The sequence below is a fragment of the Bufo gargarizans genome, chromosome 6 (assembly GCF_014858855.1).
Source record: "Bufo gargarizans isolate SCDJY-AF-19 chromosome 6, ASM1485885v1, whole genome shotgun sequence".
Classification (NCBI taxonomy): domain Eukaryota; kingdom Metazoa; phylum Chordata; class Amphibia; order Anura; family Bufonidae; genus Bufo; species Bufo gargarizans.
Genome location: NC_058085.1, coordinates 324,815,686 through 324,833,407, shown reverse-complemented (window position 1 = coordinate 324,833,407; position 17,722 = coordinate 324,815,686). Strand labels below are relative to the sequence as shown.

At 43.1% G+C, this 17,722-nt stretch overlaps 1 protein-coding gene across 3 annotated transcripts in view; it reads right to left on the bottom strand.

Moving 5' to 3' along the window:
• The window catches only part of SH3PXD2A (SH3 and PX domains 2A), a 312,517-nt gene that overhangs the window by 44,218 nt on the left and 250,577 nt on the right, over positions 1–17,722 (bottom strand). The gene's annotated exons all lie outside the window — the stretch shown is intronic.

Below are 17,722 nucleotides of genomic sequence, written 5' to 3'. Positions count from 1 at the left end.
CATCACCTAATTGCAAGACAGCAGCTAAATGAAAGGTCTCTAAAAGGTCCCAGCTTATCAATGTATTACCACGACAGCCCATTGATTTCATTTGGATCTTTGCCATGCAGAGGTGTACACAAACCTGATAGGGCTCCAAAATTTTGCATGGGATCCCCTGCACCACCAAGGTTCCCAGCAGGCAGGAGTCAAACACTCCCAGGCAACACTGAACACAAGGCGAAATTCCCCAGATTTAGGAGTAATTTATGTTTTGTTTGTTTTCAGCCGAAGAAATTTTAATTAACACATTTGTAATAAACAGAGGTTGTCCTCTGCCTTATCCACTTCTATCAGACTTGTATGTTGGAAAAAGTGGAAAAGGTGTTTTAAAAATATGGCACTCATTCTGAACATCATAATTTTAAATGTAATAATCACATCACACCAGACAACTGGCATACATTGCTTCATCTTCCCCATACGCTCTAAATCACTGCTTCCATTCACAAAACTGTCTGTCTGCAGCCACCACTAGGGGGAGCTCAGTGCATATGAATGTACATAGCGATTTTAATAATCTCTTTGACCTGAGATCCCTCTAGTGGTAGCTGCATGAAAAGGAGGCTCGCCGGGCCCCATAGCAGTCGTGTGGTTTTCCTCTGGTGCCATGTTTCATGTCCCCTGCGTTGACACTGTATCGGAACTCAAAGGTTGGTACCAGATCTCCCAGAGATTACAGATGATCGCTGGGAAACGTAGCGGCAGAGCACTTTGTGATCAGCTTATTGCCAGGGAAGCCTTCTTACAAAATCAGTTGTCCAGAGCAGACAACCCCTGCAAACCATCCTTCTCATGCAGTGCAATCCTAAAAAGCCACTTCCAGAGGCGGTCACCGTCACCAAATGAGCCAGTTCTTAACTAGGCAACAGAATGGCCAGAATGTGCCGTTTCAAGTTTATCTGTTACATAGAAAGGATTTGTTTCACTCGTCTGCAAACCATTTGGGAAAAAGCTGGCGTGGAAGGAATGCCAGATTCCAGTTATTGAAAACAGATCTGCATTGTTGGGTTATGCAGAAAGCGATTTGCATATTGTTAGGGTACTTTCACACTTGCGGTAGAGGATTCCGACAGGCAGTTCCGTCGCCTGCCAGATCCGGCAATCTGGAAGCAAACTGATGGCATTTGTCAGGCGGATCCGGATGAGGATCCGCCTGACAAATGCATTGAAATACCGGATCCGTCTCTCCGGTGTCATCCGGAAAAAACGGATCCGGTATTAATTTTTGGGGGCATTTTTTAAAGGTCTGCGCATTTTTAAAGCCGGATCGTTTTTTTGCCGGAACACTTAATGCCGGATCCGGCACTAATACACTTCAATGTAAATTAATGCCGGAGATAAAATGGCAAGTGTTCCGTATTTTGGGCCGGAGATAAAACTGCAGCATGCTGCGGTATTTTCTTTGTCCAAAAAACGTAAAAGGGACTGAACTGATGCATCCTGAACAGAATGCATTAAGATAAAACTGATCAGTTTTTTTCGGTATTGAGCTCCTGTGACGGAACTCAATACCGGAAAACAAAAACGCTAGTGTGAAAGTACCCTAAGACATGGATTTATAATTGCGAATTGAAAACTGGGACACAGGATGACACTCAGCTGACTGGAATCCCAGGGCCGTTATCCTTACGGTTACATAAATACACACGATGAACAGCTCAGTCTGATTTCTTTCTTTCTTAGTCGATATATACCTGATATTATAGTCCTAGTAAATGCCTTGCGCACAAGTGGAAGGCTGAAAAGTCAGCCTGAATTTGTGGGAGGGGCATATTACCTTCTTAAGCCCCAGCCTCCAGCTCCTCAGGGCGCTTCTGTTCACACCCACCCACCCCCCCTGTTCTCAAACACTCCCTTTTAGGGTATGCCCACTACTAGGCTTACCCTCGCTCCTGGCTTCCGGCACAACACAGCCAGCTAGGTCAGGGGAAGCGCTTCACCCACTCATCACAGTTAAGCCTCTCCCATAACTGCAATATATAATAAAGAGTATAAACATTAACTAACATATAAGGGCTCGTTCACACTGCCGATTTTAACCGTGTTAAAATCCAGCGTGGTTGTTCACTTTGAATGTTTCGGGCACACTCATGGCTTGGCTCTATTGAATGGAGCTAAACCACAAGAGGACACCGGCCGCGGCCACAAGCGAGATTAGGACATCAGCTTTAGGTGACCTCATGTCCATTCATGGCTTTAAACTACCAGTCCATGAACTGCAGTGCTGCCTCCCGTTGAAAACAATAGGAGACAGACACCACTCGCCAAGCTCCGGAATTTTGATTCCGCCATCTGAATGGGCCCTAATATATGCACTGAAGTGTCCAAATAATGAGACAGATGTAACAGAACAATGCTCCTTAAAGGGTTTGTCCAGCCATATATATTGATGACCTATTGTAAGATCGGTGATGGGTCTGACACCTGGTACCCCCACCGATCCGCTGTTTGATGAGGAGGTGGCGCTTTAGGATTCCAGGTCTTTACACTACGCGTCATCTCCAGTGGAGCGGCGGCATAGTGCGATTACAAGTACTCGCGCTGTTCACTTGAATGGAGCGAGTCCTTGTATTACATTGTACTTCCAAGACTAAGTGCAGTGGAGTGAACAAGAAGCAGTGCTCGCATGGGGCGCCGGCTTCTCACCCTCGCCGATCAGATATTGAGGACCTATCCTGAAGATTATATAAGGCTGGACAACCTCTTTAATATTGGATTTAGGATTGTGAAACTATTCAAGAGATTGTCCAATTTGGAGAATCCCTTTTAAAGATGCCCTAAGAATATACTGACTACAGGGTGTCCTGTTTGCATCCTTAGCGATCATCTGCAATCTACTTTGAAACTTGTTATCAAGTGTTCAGTCTCCCTACAGCGCCAACACAGGAGACATGAAGCATTACACAGAAATCAATGGATTGTCCATATAAAGCCCAGACTTGTCAAGTCCTCCAGAGCGAAAGACACATTTTGACACATCTCTACTATTAGTCAAGATCTACAGCTTTTGGAAGTTACACAAAGAGCAACATCTTGAACTTTTCTACCCTGTACAGAAAACCAACAAATGAGAAATCAATAGACGCACTTATCAACAGGCTGCACATTGAAAACCACTTTGAAGACTTGCCAGCCTTGCTGACGAACAAATTCTAAGAACGTAATAATTTATAGGCATTCATAATGGTATATATTACTGAACGTATCGGAACTGCCGGGCTGTATTTCTCCCCAAGCAGTTTTGGAGCAGAGGAAAATGTTCTAATGAAGTCAAATACAAGGCGGCTCCATGATCTGGCTCTGATGGTCAGCTGAGGTTTCAGAGGATTCCAATGACCTAAGGCGTATACAACTCAATGTGCTGCTTGAATGATGGAATTAAGTGAGCCAAAGAATGAAATCATATCGATTTACACTGACCTAATTGTGGACACACAGTACAGTACATAACTAGCATATCTAGAGCCTCCTTAATGAGGATCATGGGATCACACAAGGAGGCTTTCTGACGTGACGCAAATGCAATCCAGACGCTTTGCTTTATTAAAGGGGTTGTGCAGCCTGTTTATATTGATGACCTATTGTCAGGATAGGTCATCAATATCAGATCGGCGGGGGTCCGACACCCTGCACCCATGTCAATCAGCTGTTTGAAGAGGAGGCGGTGCTACGTGCGAGCGCTGCTTCCTCTTCATTACACACCGTCATCTTGGAAGGGTTGTATTCAGTGATGGTCAGTTCGCAGTGTTCGCCAGCGAACACATGCGGGCTGCCATCTTTAGTAAGGTAGACGCATCCGTCCGGCGATGCACAGGTAAGCCCTTACCTATGCCGGAGCCGGTCTGAAATCAAATGCAGTCACCGGGAGCAGGAAGTTCTGAGAACAGCTCGATGAAGGCCCCCGGCGGCTGTTCTCGGAACTGCCTGCTCCCGGTGACTGCATTTGATTTTAGACCGGCTCCCGGCACAGGCACAGGTAAGGGCTTACCTGTGCATCACCGGACGGTTGAGTCTACCTTACTAAAGATGGCAGCCCACATGTATTCGCTGGCGAACACTGCGAACTGACCATCACTAGTTGTATTCTCTCCTCCTCGCACAGTGCTCCCTCCCCTCCGCAGAGGCTCCACTGCCACCCGTGACCCATTAATGCATAGATATAAGCCGTAGCACATTATCAAAATCAAGCTTTCCTAGGAATTAACGCTGGAATAGCAAAGATAATTATTAATGAGTCACAGCGCAGCCACCATTAGATAGAGGTGCTAGTCCTGTCAATCACGGGGGGGGGGGGGGGGGATGTAATGAGCACTAGGGGAATAGCTGTAGCGGTGCTCAAAGCTCTATAGCCTGCCCCTTGGTGCTACAACTGCCTGATTTGCATTAAAATAAAAATTCTCATATCCCCACAACACTGCAACGTACAAAGATAAATAAGGCATCAGCATGAGGCTCTTTAAGGATAGAAGATACGATAGAAGGGACATACGTATCTACCTGTATACAATGTCCCAGTAAAGCAATGAAGGGTGTTCTCAAATGGAGGTCAGCAATGCATAAGTACCCTACTGTAGGCCGTATACTTTGGACCAACATGGGTCCCTCAAATACCATACGACTCTACTGACATTTTCTGGGCTGCTTGATGTTGGCGCTTAGTATTTTATTCAGAGATGACCCCCCAGGCATTTGCCAGTAAGGCAATTAGCATGTTAGACCGCTACATCAAGATGTCTGTAAGGCGTCACTGTATTATGTCAGTATTTCCTCTATCAGTGGGACTGCAAAATGGAAAGACTACATACCTGGATATATTCTGCATCATTAATCTTAAAATCTGGAAGAAAGAGTAAAACTAGATATCCCCCCGACACCCACTGAAATCCAAAACGGCTTATATATTTAGCACTTGATAACTGAGAGCTAAATGTTTAATTCTGCTACATCCATTAATTTCTCTTATGTTTCACTGGAAAACTACACTACAGTATATTAAGGTTTACACCTAAACATCACACTAAGGGCTTGTTCACACGACCGTATGTATTTTGCGGTCCGCAAAAACTGATCAGCAAAATATACGGATGACATCCGTGTGCATTTCGTATTTTGTGGAACGGAACAGCTGGCCCTTCATAGAACAGTACTATCCTTATCCGTAATGCGGACAATAATAGGACATGTTCTATCTTTTTGCGAAACGGAAATATGGGCATACGGAAACAGAATGCTCACTTTTTTTTTGTGGACCCATTGAAATAAATTGTTCCGTATACGGACCACAAAAAAAACCGGAACGAAAACGGAATAAATATACGGTCGTGTGAATGAGCCCTAAGGCTACATGCACACGACCGTATGTGTGATCCATATGCCATCCGTTTTTTTTTTTGCGGATCCATTGCCTAAAACGGACAAGAATAGGACATGTTCTAATTTATTTATTTTTGCGGGGCCACGGAACGGACATACTGATGCGGACAGCACACTGTGTGCTGTCCGTATTTTTTGCGGACCCATTGAAATGAATGGGTCCGCATCCTATCCGCAAAAAAAACGGAACGGACACAGAAACAAACGACGTTCATGTGCATGTAGCCTAAGATGGTTATATCTAATATTTGTAAAGGTCAATCTCAAAATCACTATGCATTGGGTAACGGCGGTAAGCTATCCCCTTTGCCCTTCCCCTAACCATCAGGTCGGGTATAATTTCAAACTGAAGAATCTTAACAAACATATCAATTAATAATGATAACAGCAACCACAAGAATCAACAGTACAAAACAGAACAATAAAAGACGTATTGTATATGGCGTTCTTCAACCTGTGGTTTGTGTGTGTGTTTAAAAACTACAACTCTCATCACTGACTGTCCGAATGGTCACAGGATGTAGATGACATTATGCAGTATGTCTATCTTATCACATGTATGAAATGATATTGCACAAACCCCTTGCAGACCCATTGTAACAGCTACTCCATTAGAATCTATAGGGTTGGGTTCTAAAAACAATAATATGACCGTCCCTTCGTTCACTGCACTACATTGCTAAAAGCAGAACGGCAAAGCTAAAGGATTGCTGCTGGAGGGGTAAACAACTTGTTTTATTAGCTATATCACTCATTCCCTGAAACCTGTGTGTTGGTTCTATGGTTCTATTCACACTGCTTGCTGTGCACATTTGGCGTACCCGTCAGGTTTATAGCTTGACATATGCAACTGTATGCTGTATGGGGTTATTTTTCCCTTTATTTGTGTGGGTTTCCTCCAGGTGCTTCGGTTTTCCCCCACATGCCAAAGACATACTGGTAGGCAACTTAAAGGGGTTATCCAATTTCTCAAACAGCCCCCCCCCCCATGTGCCGGGCCCCTCACAAGTAATATACATACCCCGCTCCCGGTCCCTGCACCGCCGCTGCTTCTTCCTGTACACGGATTAAAATATCCGGTGTTGGAGGGGAGCAGCTAATGACAGGCGGGGACAGGGACGAGCCTCCCTAGCATGGTGGGTGACGCTAGAGAGGCTAGTCCTCATCCCTGCCTGCCATTGGCTGTTTCAACCCCCCCGCCCTCCCCCTGACACCGGGTGTTTTCATCCGTGTACAGGGAGAAGCAGCAGTGCCGCAGGAAGCGGGAGTAAGGTAAGTATATTACCTGTGAAGGGGCACGGCACATGGGGGGGGGGGGGGGCTGTTGGGTGAAATTGGATAATTGGATAACCAGTTTTATGGTGTCCTAACTAAGGGCAACATAAATAAGTAACTGATTCTCTTAGCAAAATGCTGGGTCACTTTCTTTAATTGACCCAGTCAATCTGCCAACATCTTGTATTAAAAAGCTCCAGCTGATAATGATGAGTCATGAATATTCATGAGCTCCTGACTCTCCCCGCCCACCTGATGCTGAGTGACAGGTTTTTTCCATATGAATCAGCAGCAGGTGGGCAGGGGAGTGGCTATGGCTCTGAATAAAAAAAAAAAAAACGCTGGACTCAATGACATCACGCTGGACTCACTGACAAGAATATGCCAAATAAATAAAAATCTTTAATATTTCAATGGCAGCTATAGTAATAAGTATTTTTCCAGATGTACAACACATATTTGTATACGGCCATTAGTAATAGGGAGTGGTTTGTAGTGCTACACCTATTCCCCAGTATCCCCATATCTGTTGATGTAATATTCTCATTCTTCTGAGTTGAAAAGGTGACAGCTAGAGCCCAACCCTAGTAAGACATGCAGAGAAGATGCCAAGTTACTCTTTTGTCTGGTGCTGGTCCAAGATTGATAACAATAATCTACCCCGAATAATATGACCTACGGTATATAAAGCTAGATATGCAGGAAGACGGAAGGATAGGATAGAATAGACAGATACATGCAAGACAGATAATAAATAGACACATACTGTAGATAGACAGATAGGAGAGATAAAGATAAGTTTCTTAAACTATGAATTGGGACAAATATTACATATATCATTTAGAAACTGTTCTCCAACTACATAGTAATGTCAAACTAATAACACGGGTAAGTATTAGGTGCCATGGGGACATTAAAATCTCCACCAAAACCCCTGTCTCCACATCAAGCCTACCATGAGACACCACCATGTTGATCCTGATGGAATTTCTAATCCAGCAGGAACATAATTCCTAGGCAACATATTACTGTTAAATTTAAAAAGTGCTTTTTTTTCTGCATGCATACATGGAAAATATATAAACCATCTGCAAGGAGGGTAATCTAATCTTCTGGAGATTGTCTCATTTCATGTATTTAGCTTGGACACATCTCCGTTGGCTGGAAAGCCTCTTGGCAGCTACAAATTGCCGTGACACACGAGTCAAACCAGTTCACTGCATATAGTTATCTCTTGAATATTTGTATTGTCTAACATGGTAGAATAGAGCAATTGTATTAATCCATAAAAGACACAGTGAGATTATTACACCCCAAGCATCTGCATGTAGTGACCTACAACCAAGCATCCCAAACGTCCCAGCTGGGTACGGGTAGAACTCATGACCTCGCTGCATGACTTTCCCAGTTTGTTCCTTCTTCTGCACAGCTATACAGATATTACTAATCGTATCATACGTGTTCCTTTGTACAACGTGCACAATACACAGGTATGTACAGTTCTTCAGGTGTGCATAACCTTTGATAGATAATATCTTTAGACTATAAAAAGCATTTTTTGTTCATAGGACGTTAAAAATATTTTCCATCTGCAAATATGACAATGAAAAGGTCACATATTCCAACCAGGAAAATAAGCCTCACGTCAGGTGGGCAGCCAGAGAGTTTGATAAAAAGCAGGACAAGTCATGGAATAGCTCAAGAACAAAGAGCAGTCATGGACTAATCTAAATGTCTATAACATACAGTATGTGAAAGACGCAAACCAGCAAAACTTCTCCCCAAAAAGTTCTCCAACTGACTATTTCCTGTGCATTGAGAATATTTGTCATATGCAGTGTATGGAGGATTTCATGGTTAAAGGGGTTCTCTGGGTTCAGAGCTGAACCTGGACATATCCCCTTCTTCTCCCACTCAGCCCCTCTAATATGAGCACCTCATGCTCCGATGCTCTCCCTTGCCTTGTGCTGTATCGCGCAGGGCAAGGGCTGTTTGTTTATATTTTTTACATTGCTAGACTGAGGCTTCCACCTAGCAGTTTTGCCGCTGATGTCACCGGCGCTAATGGGCGCGCTTTAGCACTACCCTACACTGTTTTACAGGCTGGGGCAGCGCTAAAGCCTGACTATTAGTCCCGGTGACGTCATCGGGCTCACTGCTAGGTGGAGAACTCTGCCTAGCATTCCCATTAGAAGACCCGGTACATCACCGGATCTAATTAAAAAAAAGCCCTTCCCATGCGCAGAGAAAGGGAGAGCATTGCTCATATCAGAGGGGCTGCCTGGGTGAAAAAGAGGATATGTTCGGGTTCAGAGCTTTAAGAAGGTTGTCTGGGATGAGAAATATTTACAGGTGAAACTCGAAAAATTAGAATATGGTGCAAAGTTCATTTATTTCAGTAATGCAACTTAAAAGGTGAAACTAACATATGAGACTCATTACATGCAAAGCGCGATATTTCAAGCCTTTATTTGTTATAATTTGGAGGATTATGGCTTACAGTTTATGAAACCCCAAAGTCACAATCTCAGGTAATTAGTTAGCTGCCTAGAGTGTGACACTTTGAGCCTAGAATATTGAACTTTTTCACAAAATTCTAATTCTAATTTTAATTTGCATTATTGAAATAAATTGACTTTTGCACGATATAAATTCTTTGAGTTTCACCTGTATGAACTTAGCCCCATTTACTTTAATAGAACTGAACTGCAATTCCAGACATGGGGTAGTGGCAACACAGCCCCTTTGAAAGACAGTAGTCTATATATACTAAGCAGTATATGGGGAGAAAAAGGTTACTCTACTGAGGCAATATACAACACAATATCAGGACAGTTCAGCCTTCCATTGGTTGCTGTCATGAGGGGTAGACTCGGAGTTCCCAACTGGTGGCAACCCTACAAGCATGCTCGGAAAGGCACAGGGTAGCGGGGCATGCTGGGAATTTTGGCTTTACCACAGCTTGAGAGACCAGTCTTGTAGACATAGATTTCAATGCACTTTGTGAACTGTAAGTGCAGTGACGGAGTGGATCATTGCAAAGGGTTAATTAAATGCTGAGAGTTAAATGTTGTGATTTGTTGTTAAAGTACTCTTTGCACTATATATCCCAAATGGTTATGTATGGGCAAAAAATAGCTAACACTGGAAGTCCTAGTTAGGTTGACAGGAGGAAGAGGAACACCTGTCTGTGTGAGCTCCTGAGACGTTGGCCTGGAGAGAAGCAGCATCCAGGAAAACATCATTCCTGAAATTGGAAGAGCTGAGAAAAGACTACCCTTTGAGAGAAAGAACGTTTCATATTGAAGGTTTAGAATCTCTTCAGAGGCCATGCCTGGAAAGACAGGGGTATCGCTCATTGATGGCAATAAGACTTTACTGCTTGTGGTTTGGGTATATTGCTTCGGCACCCACCACATTTTGAGATGGACTGGCCATCATCAGGATCTAAGATCTGCACTTTGCACAGCCTGGGAACTGCAGAAAGTGTTAATGAGAACAGAATTCCACTCCTGTGCTTATTTGGGAAGATTGAAAAGTGAACTTAGAGAGAGACAGGGAGGATTACTGCTACCTTTGTTGTTGCCTGCACCCAGCTATTGAGAAGATTCCCAATGGGAACACATGCATGCTGAGCATGCACGAGGATGGGGGAGTCAGGAGGAATATCTATGGGTGCAAAGCTCAGCTATCTTAGGGAGCATTCACATAACTTTATTTTCAGTCTGCATCCGATCTGCATTTTTTGCCGATTACATGCGGACCCATTCATTTCTACAGGGCTGCAAACAAACGCAGATTTCATCCATGTGCTGCCCACATACGTAAGGCTGTGCTGCAGATTAGAGAACACGTCCTATTCTTGTCCGTTTTGTGACAATAAGGTCTACAGAAAGTGCAGGATGCACATGGCCAGTATCCATGTTTTCGCAGATGGAAAGCAAAACGGATATGGCCAGGTGAATGCTTGCTTAAGGGCTTGTTCACACAACCGTGCCGTGTTTTGCGGTCCGCAAATTGTGGATCTGCAAAACACGGATGCCGCCCGTGTGCCTTCCGCAATTTGCAGAACGGAACAGAAGGCCCATTATAGAAATGCCTATTCGTGTCCACAAAACAGACACAAATAGGACATGCCTCATAATTTTTGCGGGGCCACGGAACGGAGCAACGGATGCGGACAGCACACAGAGTACTGTCTGTATCTTTTGCAGCCCCATTGAAGTGAATGGGTCCGCACCCGAGCCGTAACAAAAATGCCCTAAGTGTGTGACTAGCTTTAACGAGTTTTACCAATGCCCGGTAGTAAAGAGGAAAAATTATTGGAAATATTACATTAAAATCAGTTAAATTATCAAAAAGTCTAGTTGTCTAAACACAAAATGCTAGAGAACAACTTCAGCAAGGTTTTGACAGTTCAGATCCAAATAAAGTGATGACCAGTTTGCTGACATAGAAATGTTCTCAAAACAGCGTCCACTTCCCCTCTCGCTCCTTATTGCAGGTCATCCTGAGTACATCAGTCAGCAGGATAGCACTGACTAGGCTAAAAAGAACTTCTGTTACAGCAGCTAATGACAAGCATAACTGTAGTGTAAAGCATGGAGGAGACAGAACTTAAAAAGCAGAAAGGCAGCCATCACTAGAGTCAATAAAGTAACAATTAAAGGGGTTTTCTGGTTTGCATCAACATCATCCAAAATAATCATTTATAAAGGTAGCTGTGATTTTGTAATGTACTTCTTTTACCGTTATTGCTCATATCTCTTGTTCTGGGCTGTGGTCACATGACCATGTCCATGCTTTATTATTTCCTGTGATGTTATGTCCATGGGCAAGGCAGTGATAGGGGAGTGTCTATGTAAATAGCTGGGTGGGAGGAGCTATAAGCTAGCTGGGCGTTGTTAGGGGCGGTGCTGGAGCTGTGGCAGAGAAAGGAGAAGTGCATCATGGGTTTGGTTGGATACAGGAACAGGAAGTGCTACATACAGGAGGGAAACAAACAAACCAGAGGGATCAGTTTACATGGTGAAAATGGGTCAAGAGGATAAAAAAAAAAAAAGCATGGGAAAGATGGACATGGGGTAATCCACTACATGATCATATCTCTTATTATAAAAATAAAAAATAGAGTAATCCCGGAAAAAAAAAATGTATGCATTATCTGGGATTACAGGAAAATGTGAGGTGGCTGGTATTGCAGTTTAGCACTATTCACTTGAAGTAGAGATAAGCTGCAATACCAGGCATAGCCAATGAACCAGAGTGGCGCTGTTTCAGGGGAAAAAAAACAAATGGTAAAGCATGTCTAATGAATTGTATTTAAAGGGGCGTCTCACTTTAGAAAATGGCATTTATCATGTAGACAAACTTAATACAAGGCACTTACTAATGTATTGTGATTATCCATATTGCCTCCTATGCCGGCTTCATTCATTTTTCCATCACGTTATACTCTGCTCCTATTCAGGAGTTACGGCCATCCTGAAATCCAGCAGTGGTGGCCGTGCTTGCACACAACAGGAAAAGGCACCGACCTATGTGCACTCCCATGGTCCCAGCCACCAGAGAGGATGGTGTTTTTTCCTGTAGCGTGCAAGCACGACCACCGCTGCTGGATTTCAGGATGGGCGTAACTCCTGAATAGGAGCAGAGTATAACGTGATGGAAAAACGTATCCAGCCAGCAAAGGAGGCAATATGGACAATCACAATACATTAGTAAGTGCCTTGTATTAACTTTCTCTACATGATAAATGCCATTTGCTGAAGTGAGACGGCACCTTTAACACGGTGATGTTAGTATTAGTTGTGACCGGAGTCGCTTTTTCAACAGTAGCAAAAGGCACGCTAAACCCTTTCAGCCGCCCCAGGCATCCTTTGTTATTTCGGCATAAGATTACACCCTTTCCTTTGCAAATACTAGAAACTATTAGCTTTATATGGTCTACCCCAATGATCTTACTCAGCAATCATCGTTTTTACAATCCAACTTAGTCTGACTACCCTGCTCTCCAGCCTGCCGGGAACCGTAAAATGTATTCCCCTTGAATCGTTAGAATAGGATTTACGGTTTCATAACATATGACTTCAGTTAATATGAAACTCTCACTTGAAACTTGGAGCGAAGGGTTTCATCCTTGCCAGTGTCTAGTAACAGCACCGCAAATGCCAGAGGTTTACAGTTTTCCAATCCGGGGAGATTACTATTAGCTGGGACTATTAGATTGCTGGCCCGATACTCGTGTGTCATTACCTACAAATCCGCAGCTTTGTTTTTTGTTTTCTTGTTTTTTTATTTAATGGGAATCTTTCAAAACACTGATTAACTAAATGAAATATATGAAAGTTCTGGATTGGTAGTCTTAGGCCTCTTTCACACAGGCAAGATTGGGGGTATGTCCAGGTTCAACTTTGAACTCGGAAAACCCCTTTAATAACTGTAAACAAAAGGTTTAATCAAACAGATCATTCGATAATCTTGGTTGAATTAATCTTTTCCGCTAGATTTCATATATTTCTACTGAATATCTGGGACTTCCTGAACCTTAGGGCGATACTTGTTATTGATAAATCAGAGGAAATTACTGGCTCATCTTTATTTGAGAACAGAAGACTAGTAAACTGTAGGCCTTCAGAAAATAAGCCTTGGGCCTCATGCACACGGACGTTGTCGGCCGTGGCCCTTATTGCAGCCTGCAAACAGCGGGTCTGCATTATGGGGGCACCGGTCGTGTGCTCACCTCATCACGGATGCGGACCCATTCACTTAAAAGGGTCCGCAATCCGAAACTACGGTGCGGAAAGGAGGCACGGAAGTTACGGAACCCCACGGAAGCACTACGGAGATAGCTCAGCCAGTGCTCATCTATATTTGGAACTTCTATAGAAAGGGAGGGTGACCACGCATGTGCGGCTGTTCTCCGTTCGGGGGTCCTGTTCTGGAGACAGGAGTGGGTCCCAGAGGTGGGACCTATACCTATCTGACGTTGGTGGCATATCCTAGTGCTATGCCATCAATGTCTGAGGTGAGACAAATAAAATATATATCCACTTTGGCAAATGCCCATGTACTAAGTTTGGCTCTCTGTTCCTGGCAAGTCAGTTGCCGGTTCAGTAATGTCAATTTCACTCCCTTCCCATTTCTTGGCATGGATGTGAACAGACTGCATGAGGTAATCATCATAATGAGCAAAGCAGAATCCGTTGTGCTCCGATGTAAGGTGAACAACCTAAAGACTTCAATGTAAAGTCCCTGATCAAATTTGCCCAAAAAGAGAACTATTTTTTTCTTCAACACTCTAATACTCAGTGGGGCAGATTTATCAATGATTAACCACTATGGCCATATATATGAAGCTTCAGTGCCACTTTTCCTATTGGAATGTGTAAGGAAAAGTAGAGTTTCAGAAGGTCCAATCATCTGTTAGGAGTCCTCAATGTATTCATCCGTAGGTCAAACAGGGCAGAATAGAGTTTCTAAAGAAAAAGTCGGGATAATTTGCCCAAATCTCACCAGTATTTCAATCTGTTCTACTATCTGTAGCCATACTGTTTACACTTTTATAGTTTATCCCCATTTGCGTTATTGTGCACCCATTTGCATTCCCAACATTTGATACATAGGGTTGCCTTATGTAGACAATCATTCTATATTAAAAGAGTCCCAATAAAAAAGATGATTAAAAGGTGCGGAGATCCCTGGAGATCAGCCTTTATTGTAGGTGGTTTATCTCCTACAGCACCACCACAAAGGAAAAGTACTGTAGTATGACACAGTGTAGGCTGAAATCAATAGTCTAAGGCCCCTTTCACACGGGCGAGTTTTCCGCGCGGGTGCAATGCGTGAGGTGAACGCATTGCACCCGCACTGAAGCCGGACCCATTCATTTCTATGGGGGTGTGCACATGAGCTGTGATTTTTACGCATCACTTGTGTGTTGCGTGAAAATCGCAGCATGCTCTTTATTGTGCGTTTTCCACGCAACGCAGGCCCCATAGAAGTGAATGGGGCTGCGTGAAAATCGCAAGCATCCGCAAGCAAGTGTGGATGCGGTGCGATTTTCACGCATGGTTGCTAAGATTACAGTCTATTCACTGTATTATTTTCCCTTATAACATGGTTATAAGGGAAAATAATAGCATTCTTTAATACAGAATGCTTAGTAGCAGGTCAATTGAGGGTTAAAAAATAAAAAAAATTCACTCGCCTCCTCCTCTTGATCGCGTAGCAGCTGGTCTCTTCTTACTTCTTTAATCATGAGCTGCCGGCTAAAGGACGTCACATCACATGGTCCAATCACATGGTTCATCACCATGTGATGAGCTCAGTGACGTCACCACAGGTCCTTTGACAGGTCCTGAAGAAAGAACAGGAGACCGGCAGCTACGCGATCAATTGGAGGAGCTGAGTTAATTTTTATTTTATTTTTTAACCCTCAATTGACCTTGTACTAAGCATTCTGTATTACGAATGCTATTATTTTCCCTTATAACCATGTTATAAGGGAAAATAATTACATCTACACAACACCGAACCCAAACCTGAACTTCAGTGAAGAAGTTCGGGTCTGGGTACCACAGTCCGTTTTTTATCACGCGCGTGCAAAACACATTGCACCTGCGCGATAAAAACTGAACAATGGAACGCAATCGCAGTCAAAACTGACTGCAATTGCGTACCTACTCGCGTGGGTTTGCCGCATTGCATCCGGACCTAATCCGGACACGCTCGTCTGCAAGGTGCCTAATAATGCCAATACAGTGATCCCTCAAGATACAATGGCCTCAGGATACAATATTTTCAACATACAATGGTCTTTTCTGACCCATCGTAAGTTGAAACCAGACTCAACATACGATTTCTCAGATTCATAGCCAACCAATCAAGGTCACTTCTCCGGTATAATAAATGGATTAGTTTCTAGTTATCAGCTATTCCTGACTGTTATATGTAAGGGCTTGCTTTTTCTCTCTTAGTTATCTGCTTATTTTTCTAAAATCTTTATTTTCTCTTATCTTGGATTACATTTTGAGGCCTTGGAACCGATTACTCAACTTACAATGGTTTCAACATACAATGGACGTCCTGGAACCAATTAATATTGTATCTTGAGGGACCACTGTACTGTAATCCATGGATGATCTCATTAGTATTTCAACATGGTCAACTATCAGTAGCTGTACAGTTCACAATACCATAGTTATTGTTCATGTGCGTTGTTGTGCATCCATTTGTCTTCCAAACAGTTGATCGATGGGGTTGCCTGGTGTAGACAATCATTCTTTACCAATAAAATAGATGATCAAAAGGTTCTGAGATGCCTTTTATTGAAGGTCTTTGATTCTCCTACAGCACCACCACAGGGAAAAAATAGTGTTACCCAGTACCCACAATGGTGTAATGCATGGATGTGTTGAGTCCTCCAGAGATATAGACTTGCTTTGAAGCCACTATTCATGATACTTAAATGCTTCCAGGAGAGTAGTAATTGTTGACTTGCTTCATTATAATTTATGACTATTTACTTTACCACTGATGAGTGAAAAGACATGAAATAGAATAGCTTTTTTCACTTTGTGTTCAATCATGAATAGTCAGATAATAATGCGAACATTAGTCAAAAATTGAGCAATAAGTGAATGCTTCAGTAAATTTCCCTTGATGAGCTCCTGCAGTTGGGGTACACGGTCATACAAGATGCCCAAGTGGGAATAAAAGGTCTACTCAATCAAATTTTTTTTTTTTAAGACATAAAACTTTCGTTAAACAGAATTGGTTAAGAATATGTACAAAAAGAAAATAAATGAACTCCCTATAGGAGAAGTGCAAAGAGTGGAACTGATTGCATCTAGAATGATGTAATGCAAGAAAATGGAAAGGAAACTGACTGTCATTTGTGAAGGTGTTAAAGGTCATCCGACATGAATTTCTCTTCCCGCAAACCAGCATCCCTGGATTATGTACAAAAATATCATGTTCATTTCACAAGAAATAATATTTGCAGACCTATATGCTTATTCTCCCATAGTTATCTTGAGTTTGTCTGAAGTCATTTGTACCGTGCGTGCTTCAAGATGACAGATCAAAACAATGACATCACACAGAGAAAATGGCTTCCATTAGTTGTGGGAAACTAAACTGTGAACTTGCATTCATTTGTCAGTGTCCAAGAACAGCCTACTGTTATAGCAAAATGGACTCACAGATTATTAACTTAAGAAACGTCTGTCGGGATTGGCAGGGAGCCCAACATCAGCAGCACCGTTATAGAATCTCATCTCTACCTACTTGCACTAGGCCCTGTCAGCAATGCGGATCCGTTTAACTCTGACACTATCTGACACAATAGAAAACGGTTCCGTCCCCCATGGACTTTCAATGGAGTTCATGACTGATCCGTCTTGGCTACATTAAAGATAATACAACCGGATCCGTTCAGAACGGATGCAGATTTTTGTATTATCAGTAACGGAAGCGTTTTTGCTGATCCCTGCCGGATCAGGCAAAGACGCAAGTGTGAAAGTAGCCTTATACAAGGGCCTCAGTGGCTCAGCTTTCTTTTCTTATTGGACAGAAAGCTAATCGGCATACATTTTCCTAGAGGAGCACTGCATGGCCTATAAGACACCTTATGCCTACTAGGTGCTCTCCACAAGGAGAAATAATATCCCTCAGATCATTAGTATATAGCCAGACAGCCTCCATGTACGGTCACCCAGGCTCTGTTAGACCCTATGTGTGTACAGACATGTTCCGTAGAAGCATTACATCTTCAAAGAATACCGCCAAAGATGCAGAGCATGCCACGATTTTTGGTGCTGCTGGATTTCTACAGAAGCAGACAGAAAACACGAATGCCTACACATGACCCGTGAGGCATACAGTATAGTAGAGGCTCGCACACCTCAATGGCAGACCAATAAAAAAACGGTGATGTAATATTGCCAAGTGCATGATTCTTAAAGGAATTTTCCAGTTTCGATATACTGATGACCCATCCTCAGGCTAGGACCCAACACCGGCGGCTCAC